Here is a 9296-nt window from a genome sequence, read left to right as displayed (position 1 = left end):
GTTTTAAATGAAGTTTTTTTTTTTTCTTTCTAGAAAATCAAATGTGCAGCCACATGATATTATTGCAGAACTGGCCAAGAATATAGACCACAAGAAAGTCAGCCGGTTCAATATATGTCGTACTGATGTGTGGGATGGAGCTGTTCGGGGCTTTCAGAGGAGCACATACTCTGACAAGAACGACATGTTCATCAAATTTAACGATGATGCTGGCTGTTTGGAGGAAGGGTTTGACTCAGGTGGCCCAAGGCGTGAGTTTTTCACGCTTCTTATGGCCAGTTTGAGAAGTCGTCCTATCTTTGATGGACCCCCAGAAGCTCGATACGTCGTGTGCAATTCGAGAGGTGAGTCATTTTTGGGTTACTGAAGTGGTAGTACTTCTAAAATAAATATTTGCAGAAAAATCTGCTTATGTGTATGGAAGAGGATTAGGGCCACTTAAAAAAAAAAGTTAACTGATTTTTACATTTTATTTCAGTTTAACATGGGAAAAAAGTCAGAATTCTGACTTTTTTCCCAGAATTCTGACTTTAATCTCAGAATTCTGAGAAAAAAGTCAGAATTCTGACTTTAATCTATACTGAATACTATACTGAAATAAAAAAAAAAAAAAAATCAGTTAACTTTTTTTTTTCAGTGGCCCTAATCCTCTTCCATATATGTGTCCGTCATAAGCAGATCTAAGATTTATTAACCCACAGTAAATCTGTGCTCTGTACAACAGCTGCCAGGGAAGATGAGTATTTTTTAGCAGGAAAGATGATTGCCGTATCGATTGTACATGGGGGACCGGCACCACATTTTCTCTCAAAGAACCTGGTCCACTACATGCCAAGTTTCAGTGCCACTGTAGAAGATGTTCAAGATGAGGAGATAGGGAAAGTTCTAAAACAGGTAGGAAATGACCTAGGTTTAGAGAGTAGACTTATTGTATGCCAACTGGAGATTATTTTCACATTCAAATTAAGATCACAAAATTATTACAACAAAATAGTAATTTCATTTTCTCAAAGCTTCACAAATCTTTTTGTTTTGAAAGGCCCAATTTCAGCTTGTCTCAACAAATGTGAAATCACAAACGCACAAAATGTTTATGCTATTTTTTGTATTCATAACAAAGAAGTTGTCAAATTGATAGTTCTGTACTTTTTCTTATAATAAACTGCTTGTTTTATAGGTCCTGGAAGCTGAATCAGATGAAGCTCTGGTTCCAAACTGCTGGCTGCTTCAGAAGTATGAAGACTTCTGAGAAGAAAGCTTTTGTAGACGAGTATCTCAGATGGTACATCCTTGAAAGAAACCACAGTGCCATTCAACGGTAATTACTAAACAGTGAGCTATTAATATATTATGTTATAAAGATTTAAAAACTATTCTAAAGTTGGATGCTCAATACTCAAGATCAATGACATATTTCCAGTTGTTCACACCTGCCACTGACATCATGACGTTGTAATTTACTATGAGAAACTAATAAGGTATAAAAAATTATGAGGAAATTATAGATATGAAATTAATCAGATATCAAATTTAACAAGCTTCTTTCCTTAATTGATTTTGGTTTTTATCCTTGGTTGGTAACACATCTTTCAATTCAATTCAGTTTATTTACAGGTGCTGGTCATAAAATTAGAATATCATGAAAAAGTAGATTGATTTCAGTAATTCCATTTAAAAAGTGAAACTTGTATATTATATTCATACATTACATACAAACTCATATATTTCAGATGTTTATTTTGTTTAATTTTGATGATTACAAATGACAACAAATGAAAATCTCAAATTCATCATATCAGAAAATTAGAATATTACTGAAGACCAATAAAAACAAAGGATTTATAGAAATGTTGGCCAACTGAAAAGTATGAACATGAAAAGTATGAGCATGTACAGCACTCAGTATTTAGTTGGGCCTCCTTTGGCCTGTATTACTGCAGCAATGCGGCGTGGCATGGAGTCGATCAGTCTGTGGCACTGCTCAGGTGTTATGATAGCCCAGGTTGCTCTAATAGTGGCTTTTAGCTCTTCTGAATTGTTGGGTCTGGTGTATTGCATCTTCTTCTTCACAATACCCCATAGATTTTCTATGGGGTTAAGGTCAGGAGAGTTTGCTGGCCAATTAAGAACAGGGATACCATGGTCCTTCAACCAGGTACTGGTAGCTTTGGTGCCAAGTCCTGTTGGAAAATGAAATCTTCATCTCCAAAAAGTTGGTCAGCTGCAGGAAGCATGAAGTGCTCTAAAACTTCCTGGTATGTGGCTGCGTTGACCCTGGACCTCAGAAAACACAATGGACCAACACCAGCAGATGACATGGCACCCCAAACCATCACTGACTGTGGAAACTTTACACTGGACTTCAAGCAACGTGGATGAAGTGCCTCTCTTCTTTTCCTCCAGACTCTGGGACCTTGATTTCCATAGGAAATGCAAAATTTACTTTCATCAGAGAACATGACTTTGGACCACTCACCAGCAGTCCAGTCCTGTTTCTCTTTAGCCCAGGCAAGACGCTTCTGACGCTGTCTGTGGTTCAAGAGTGGCTTGACACAAGGAATGCGACAGCAGAAACCCATGTCTTTCATACGTCTGTGTGTGGTGGTTCTTGAAGCACTCACTCCAGCTGCAGTCCACTCTTTGTGAATCTCCCCCACATTTTTGAATGGGTTTTGTTTCACAATCCTCTCCAGGGTGCGGTTATCTCTCTTGCTTGTACACTATTTTCGACCACATCTTTTCCTTCCCTTCGCCTCTCTATTAATGTGCTTGGACACTGAGCTCTGTGAACAGCCAGCCTCTTTAGCGATGACCTTTTGTGTCTTGCCCTCCTTGTGCAAGGTGTCGATGGTCGTCTTTTGGACAACTGTCAAGTCAGCAGTCTTCCCCATGATTGTGTAGCCTATAGAACTAGACTGAAAGACCATTTAAAGGCTTTTGCAGGTGGTTTGAGTTAATTAGCTGATTAGAGTGTGGCACCAGGGGCCATCAATTTTGAACCTTTTCACAATATTCTAATTTTCTGATAGTATGAATTTGAGATTTTCATTTGTTGTCATTTGTAATCATCAAAATTAAACAAAATAAACATCTGGAATATATTAGTTTGTATGTAATGTATGAATATAATATACAAGTTTCACTTTTTAAATGGAATTACTGAAATCAATCTACTTTTTCATGATATTCTAATTTTACGACCAGCACCTGTATATAGCGCCAAATTCACAACACATGTCATCTCAAGGCACTTTACAGTTCAACCAGATCATCCAGTCAAATTGATACAAAGTTTTCTATCTAAGGAAAACCAGTTGATTGCATTGACTCATTGACTCAAATACAATCCCTCACACTAAGCATGCTTGTAGCGACAGTGGAGAGGAAAAACTCCCTTTTAACAGGAAGAAACCTCCAGCAGAACCAGGCTCAGTGTGAGCGGCCATCTGCCGAGGCCCACTGGGGTTCAAGGAGACAGAAACAGAGATACAAAAAGCAGCTGTAAAAGGCGGCCCCGTCCAGGAAACACACAGCCAGGCAGACGAGCTCCAAGGCAGCTCCCATGCCAGAGGACGAAGAGAGCACATCCACTCAGTCACGGCCAGAGAAACAGGACCACACTGGAAAACAGGCCGATCTCCAACATCTATAAACAAGGGTGTTGATGGAAGCAGCACAGCTGATGTTTCTTTCCAGGATGACGTCACAGCCAAACAGGAACAGACGAGGCAAAGCTACTCTGAGGAAAAGCAGATAGAGCAGAAGGTTAGAGATTGAACTAACAGATTCTGCAGAATAGGAGAACAGAGAGAGAATGAAGCAGAATGATGAAATGGGGGTCCCTATGTCCTCCAAAAGTCTAAGCCTATAGCAGCATAACTATAGAGATAGCTCAGGATTTGTGTGTCCTTCTGAAAAATTATGTGAAATGTTGTAATATATTGAGCAATACTTTCCAAATACTGAGTTTCACCACTTTTATCATCCATTCAGAATTTTATGTACAATAGGTATTGTCTTCTTTTGTCATCATAAATATATATTTTTAATCATTGTTCACCATTACACAGATTAATCATAGGTATGGCACAGGAACAAATTTTCAATGCGATTTCTAAAAATGTTGCATGACACAATTTCGTTTTTTTGCACAGTAAAAACTTTTTTGAAAGTTTGAAATGATAAATCTTTACTTTTAATGATCATTTTTGAGCACTGTGAAAGGTTAGCCTTACTTTTTATATTTAATTTTCTTTTCTGTTTAGACATAGTGAACTACAATGTGGTTCACATTTACACAGGACTTAGAATACTTCATATTTATGCTATGAATAAAGTGCAGTGCATATGTTTTTATCCTTAACAGATTCAAAGATGGATTGGCAAGTCTTGTTTTTTTCGCTGCACTGCAACAGCATTCCAGTGTCCTGTCCCCAGTACTATGTTTCTCCGCCAAGGCCCTTACTGCTTCAGACTTGGAGACCATGTTTAAACCAGATCTCAGCCCAGTAGGAACCAATACACGGCAAAAGGAGGGCAAAACAATCGTCTTCTGGGCAGATTATTTACTTGCGAAGGTTAGTAAGGGACGGATTGTGTTTTATTCTAAAAATTTGTTTTTGTTTGTTTTATTAGGAGGAAAGCATACATAAAAATAAATCATTTGTGCAATGCATTATCTTTTAACTACATTGTTTTTAATTTTTCAGAGAAAAACACTGCTGTGTCTCTAGAAGTCCTGATGTTTGCTACAGGCCTGACAGCGATTCCACCAGCAGGCATGATGCCATCCCCACATCTTCAGTTTTTGAGTAATTCACCCTTTCCTGTTGCAAACACTTGTGCAAATACACTGAAGCTGCCACTTTTGGAATCTTATGCTGCTTTTAGGGCTAACATGGACTTTGGAATACAAAATGCTCCGGGATTCGGATGCTACTGAAACTGACAGAAGAAATTTCTTGGCAGTCTTCTTCTAATGCTGTTGGCATTCAGCTAGTTTTGTGATGATTGCTCCATGGGCCAGACCATGTATTTTTTTTAGACTGGTGTATGTCTGGTTTAAGCTCACGGTCCGGGCATTTGTAATATGTCCATAATATTGTTTATTGTATCATCTTAAAAGGGGATACACTTGGCTTTCATTTAAGCCAAGTTTTGAATATGACCAACTCAGAGGTCACCAGAGCTTGTTAAAACTAAATAACATCAATCCTTTTTGCCTTACCAAGAAACATTGTTTTTACTCCAGTGGTATCCAGGGACACAAGAGTTGACAACTAAAATACTTAGACTAAGAAATCCGGAAATGTGTACCATATACAGTTTTTTAGATTAGCCTACCATTATGTAATCCATAATAACCACATCAAAACATGACTGCATGGTAGGCTAGTATAGACCACAGGTTCTAATATAGTCAATGAGGTAAGGCTTTTGCTCTACTAATTTTCCGCCTGCTTGTCTGCTGGTCATGGCTTTCTCAAACCCTCCAAACTGAACATAGACACCTAGCGAGGTCCCCAATCAAAAGACACGAGCGGCTGGCTGGCTGACTGTTTGTTGACTTATGCCACAGTGCTGCGGTGCCTGTGGTCGCTAGGTGCGCTAGACATGAATGGTACAGGTCTAGCAGTAGCCAAAGGTAACACTTGCCCTTAAAGGGGTACACCGTTTTTTTTTACATTGGCCCCTTGATTTTACATTATTATCATGTTCTACTCACCCATATTAGTTCTGTGTCATTTGGAGCTGTTCCGAGGATATTCAGTTTTGTTATATCCAAGTAACATTTTCCTATGGGCAACTGGCCAACCAGATTCATCTATGTCTCACTGAAAGTAGCATAGAACGGAGAGCTCTAATGTGTGAGCCTTCGATCAGCTCCTCAATCCGCTTCCATTGCAACTGTGGCGTTTCCTTGTCGGGCTCTGGATCCTGTTCAAATTCTGCTTAGCCAGAACAATTGATGGAGAAGGAGGGAGAGGAATATTATCTAGATCTTTCAAAAGTTCCAGAGGATTACCATGAGCTCAAGGAAGTCTTCAACAAGTGCAGGGCCACTGCCTTGCCCGTGCATCAGCCCTACAATTGTGGGATTGAGTTGTTGCCTGGGACTATGCCCCTTAGAGGGAGGTTATATTCCTTACTGGCCATTGAATCCGAGGCTATGAGGAAGTATATTTCTCACTTTCTGAAGGCGGGGATCCTTCTTCCTCTGCTGGGGTTCTTTTTTGTGGAAAAGAAGGATGGCTCACTTACACCCTGTAGAGATTATAGAGGACTTAAAGAAATATCAATTAAGAATCATTACCTGATTCCTCTGATTAACTCTGCTTTTTACTAGATTCAGGAAGCCATAATTTTGACTAAGCTGGATCTCTGCAATGCATACCATTTGGTTACGCACTTGTGAAGCAGGTGAATGGAAGACAGCATTCAACAGCCCTACAGGGCATTATGAGTACCTGGTTATGCCTTTTGCACTCACTAACACTCAAGTTGTCTTTTAACCAGTGGTGGCAAACCAAAGGCACAAATATCTCTCCATATCTCGGATGCCAGCAGGTGGAGGTCGATTACTCCGGCTTAGAGACAGGAGTCCTCTTGAAGCTTCGGCGCTGGTTAGAACTGGGCAGAAAATTTGGATGAATTCCTGTAAAAAGTCCCTGTATGAATTACACTGGCTAGGATTATTTTGCCAATCTCACGTTCCACACAACTTAGCCTTGCCTGCTAACAGAGAGATTACATAAGCCATTTTAACTATGGAAACGCGAAGGGCTGAAGTTCGAAGTGCATCTCACACGACAGCTTGTGACAGACACGGATGCAGGAGAGGCCTCATTGCGCAAATTGTTTACGATTTTTCGCATGCCTGATTCAAGTAGAGCTATACTGTGCTCAATGCCAAAACGCCACTGTCTGCCTGCTGATGGGTCCATGTTTCTGCCCAGATTATTCTGTCAGAACTCAGAATGTAGGACCCATAATTCAGGCAGACAGAACTAAAGGGATTTTTCAACAAAGCCTTAATTAACTGCTCAGGGATCTGCGGCTCGTCAGCTTGGACGAGATGACTGGAATCTCTGTAGAGGTAGAAACTGAGGTTAGTGACCATAAAACTCTGACGGGAAATGATAGCCAGCATGTGAGCAGATCGATAAGCAGAACCCAGGAGAGGAGAAAGAGCCGAAGTATTCGGAAGGGAAAATCCAAAGTCAGTCTCAGTGCAGAAGCAGATGTCCAGGCCAGAAGATCAGAGATCTGAAGAAGTACCGAAAGGAAATCCAAGCCAGGGTTAGGAGACAAATCCAAGGTCGTTAGCAGGCAGAAGTCCAAAGACAGGTCGGGCAAAACAGATAAGATCAGGGGCAGGCAAACTCAGAAGCCCAGGAGCAAAAACTAGTCAGGATCAGGTAATCAGAAACACAATGGGTAGGCAAGAGAACTTTCACCTAATAATAGCTAATAATCTGGCACGGATGGCTGGCAACAAGCAGAGCTAGGCAGGTAGAAGAAATGAACCAATAATCCAGTCATCAGTGCCAAGACATGACATACTGCACTCATTGGGATCTCCTAAGCAGCACTTTGTTAATCATATCCCAGAATTGTGCCTCAATACAATCCTGTCTCTGACATCAAACAAGTCCTTTGACTTCATGCTTGGTGTTTACATAAATGGGATTGATTATTTTTCTTTTTAATATAAATCTGCATCAATAATGATGGTATGTTGTGAGTAGAGTTTTTATGATGTATATATTATTTAATGGGTTAAAGAATAATATACAATAGGAATCTATTAATATAATGACAAATTATGTAGTAACATGTGAAAAATGCTGAGTTCATTTCTGAGTGCACTGTATTTATATGCTATGTTGTTATGTTTCTTTAGGAAATAAATTCAATATATGGTATTTTATGTTACTTTTTCAGGAGGCAGAAAAGACACAGTTCACAGAGTGGTGAAATTAGAAACACATGACAGATAATTCATGAGTCAGTTCAGTTTATTTATATAACCCCAATACTCAGTAGCTACATGTCTATAATTCAGCAAATGGAGGCAGGTGTGTTGAAGGAGAGATGCCACTAATGCCACTGGTTTATTCTATTGAATTCTATGGAGTTAATGCACTCTAGGAGGTGATGGCGGCTCTAGTTGCCAATTCTGTGTCCCCCTCCAGAGACGGGGGCTCTGAAGTCAACAAGTCATCTCTATGTCATGTATTTGTTCTGCCCAGCCACTGAAGTAGACGAGTCCATCCAGCTTTAGGTTAAGCCTTAAAACTTGAACATTCCTGAGAGTATTTGAATGGACTCTTAAACATCCTTTTCCCTTTTTATTTATTTACTTGAGCTTATTTTCAGTAGTGTTCAGTGTTAAATAGTTATCAGATATAATAATAATGTGTGATTGGTAGTAATAAAGGTATAATTGTATTTTTAACCTTTTAACCGTGGTCATTTGTGTTTATTTTATACAGTGAACTATTAATCACTAAGGTTGGATTCACTCTTCTGTCAGTTGCATCCGAATGAACAGAAAAAATTTATTTTGCTGGTGATTAATAACTCTGCTGATAGCCATAGTCTAATTTATTACATTTGTGAAAGACAACTGGATTTTAAACAGGCGGGTTCAGGAGTCCAACCTTTTATGGAAAGCACTAAGAACTATATAATCATTCAAATAATAATTATTAATTGGTTTACCTTTGACTTGAATGACTTATTAATTAACTATAACTTTCAGTTCTAGTTATTTATTCATAATCTTCTGGTAAATATGCACAACACAGTGATGCAGCTCAGCGTCCCTCTTCCTCCAAACAACAAGAGTTGAGTTTATGACAGTAAGTTGTACTTTTGGTTTCATCTTACCACATTATATGCTCTATCATTGGGTTCACTGACCTTGACCTGCAGCTGGTTTCTGTCAGTCTGCCCCAGAGCAGCAGTGGCAACAGTGTAGCTCACTGATTCCCAACTAGGGGCACTAGTACCCCTAGTGGTCCACCCATGCATTGCAGGGGGTATGTGAAACACATCTGATATTTTACTTCCCAGATAAAGAAATACAATAAAATAGGGCTGGGTTTTGCTCTGGAGGGGTTTCAGTACTTGGTCAATTTCCAGGCAACATATTTATGTTCTTTTTTTATTCTAATTGATAAGAATTAAATGTCTGAGCATTAAATGTTCAAGATAGGGAAATTAAACTGATATTTTAGGTTTTTAAACCAGTTTTATTTTCTATTTGTGGAAAATAATCAACAGATTTGACG

General features: G+C 39.2%; 1 long non-coding RNA gene across 1 annotated transcript; it reads left to right on the top strand.

The window, feature by feature from the left end:
* The first annotated feature begins 39 nt into the window (after positions 1–39).
* LOC119779032 lies at positions 40–5473 on the top strand. The gene is made up of 4 exons (XR_005280171.1): positions 40–344; positions 1178–1318; positions 4367–4577; positions 4710–5473. It is a non-coding gene; the product is annotated as an uncharacterized LOC119779032 (long non-coding RNA).
* The last annotated feature ends 3823 nt before the right edge of the window (positions 5474–9296 follow it).

This window comes from Cyprinodon tularosa, unplaced genomic scaffold, assembly GCF_016077235.1.
Source record: "Cyprinodon tularosa strain WSP-4 unplaced genomic scaffold, ASM1607723v1 ctg1414, whole genome shotgun sequence".
In the NCBI taxonomy this organism is placed as follows: Eukaryota; Metazoa; Chordata; class Actinopteri; order Cyprinodontiformes; family Cyprinodontidae; genus Cyprinodon; species Cyprinodon tularosa.
This window is presented reverse-complemented; position numbering and strand designations above follow the sequence as displayed.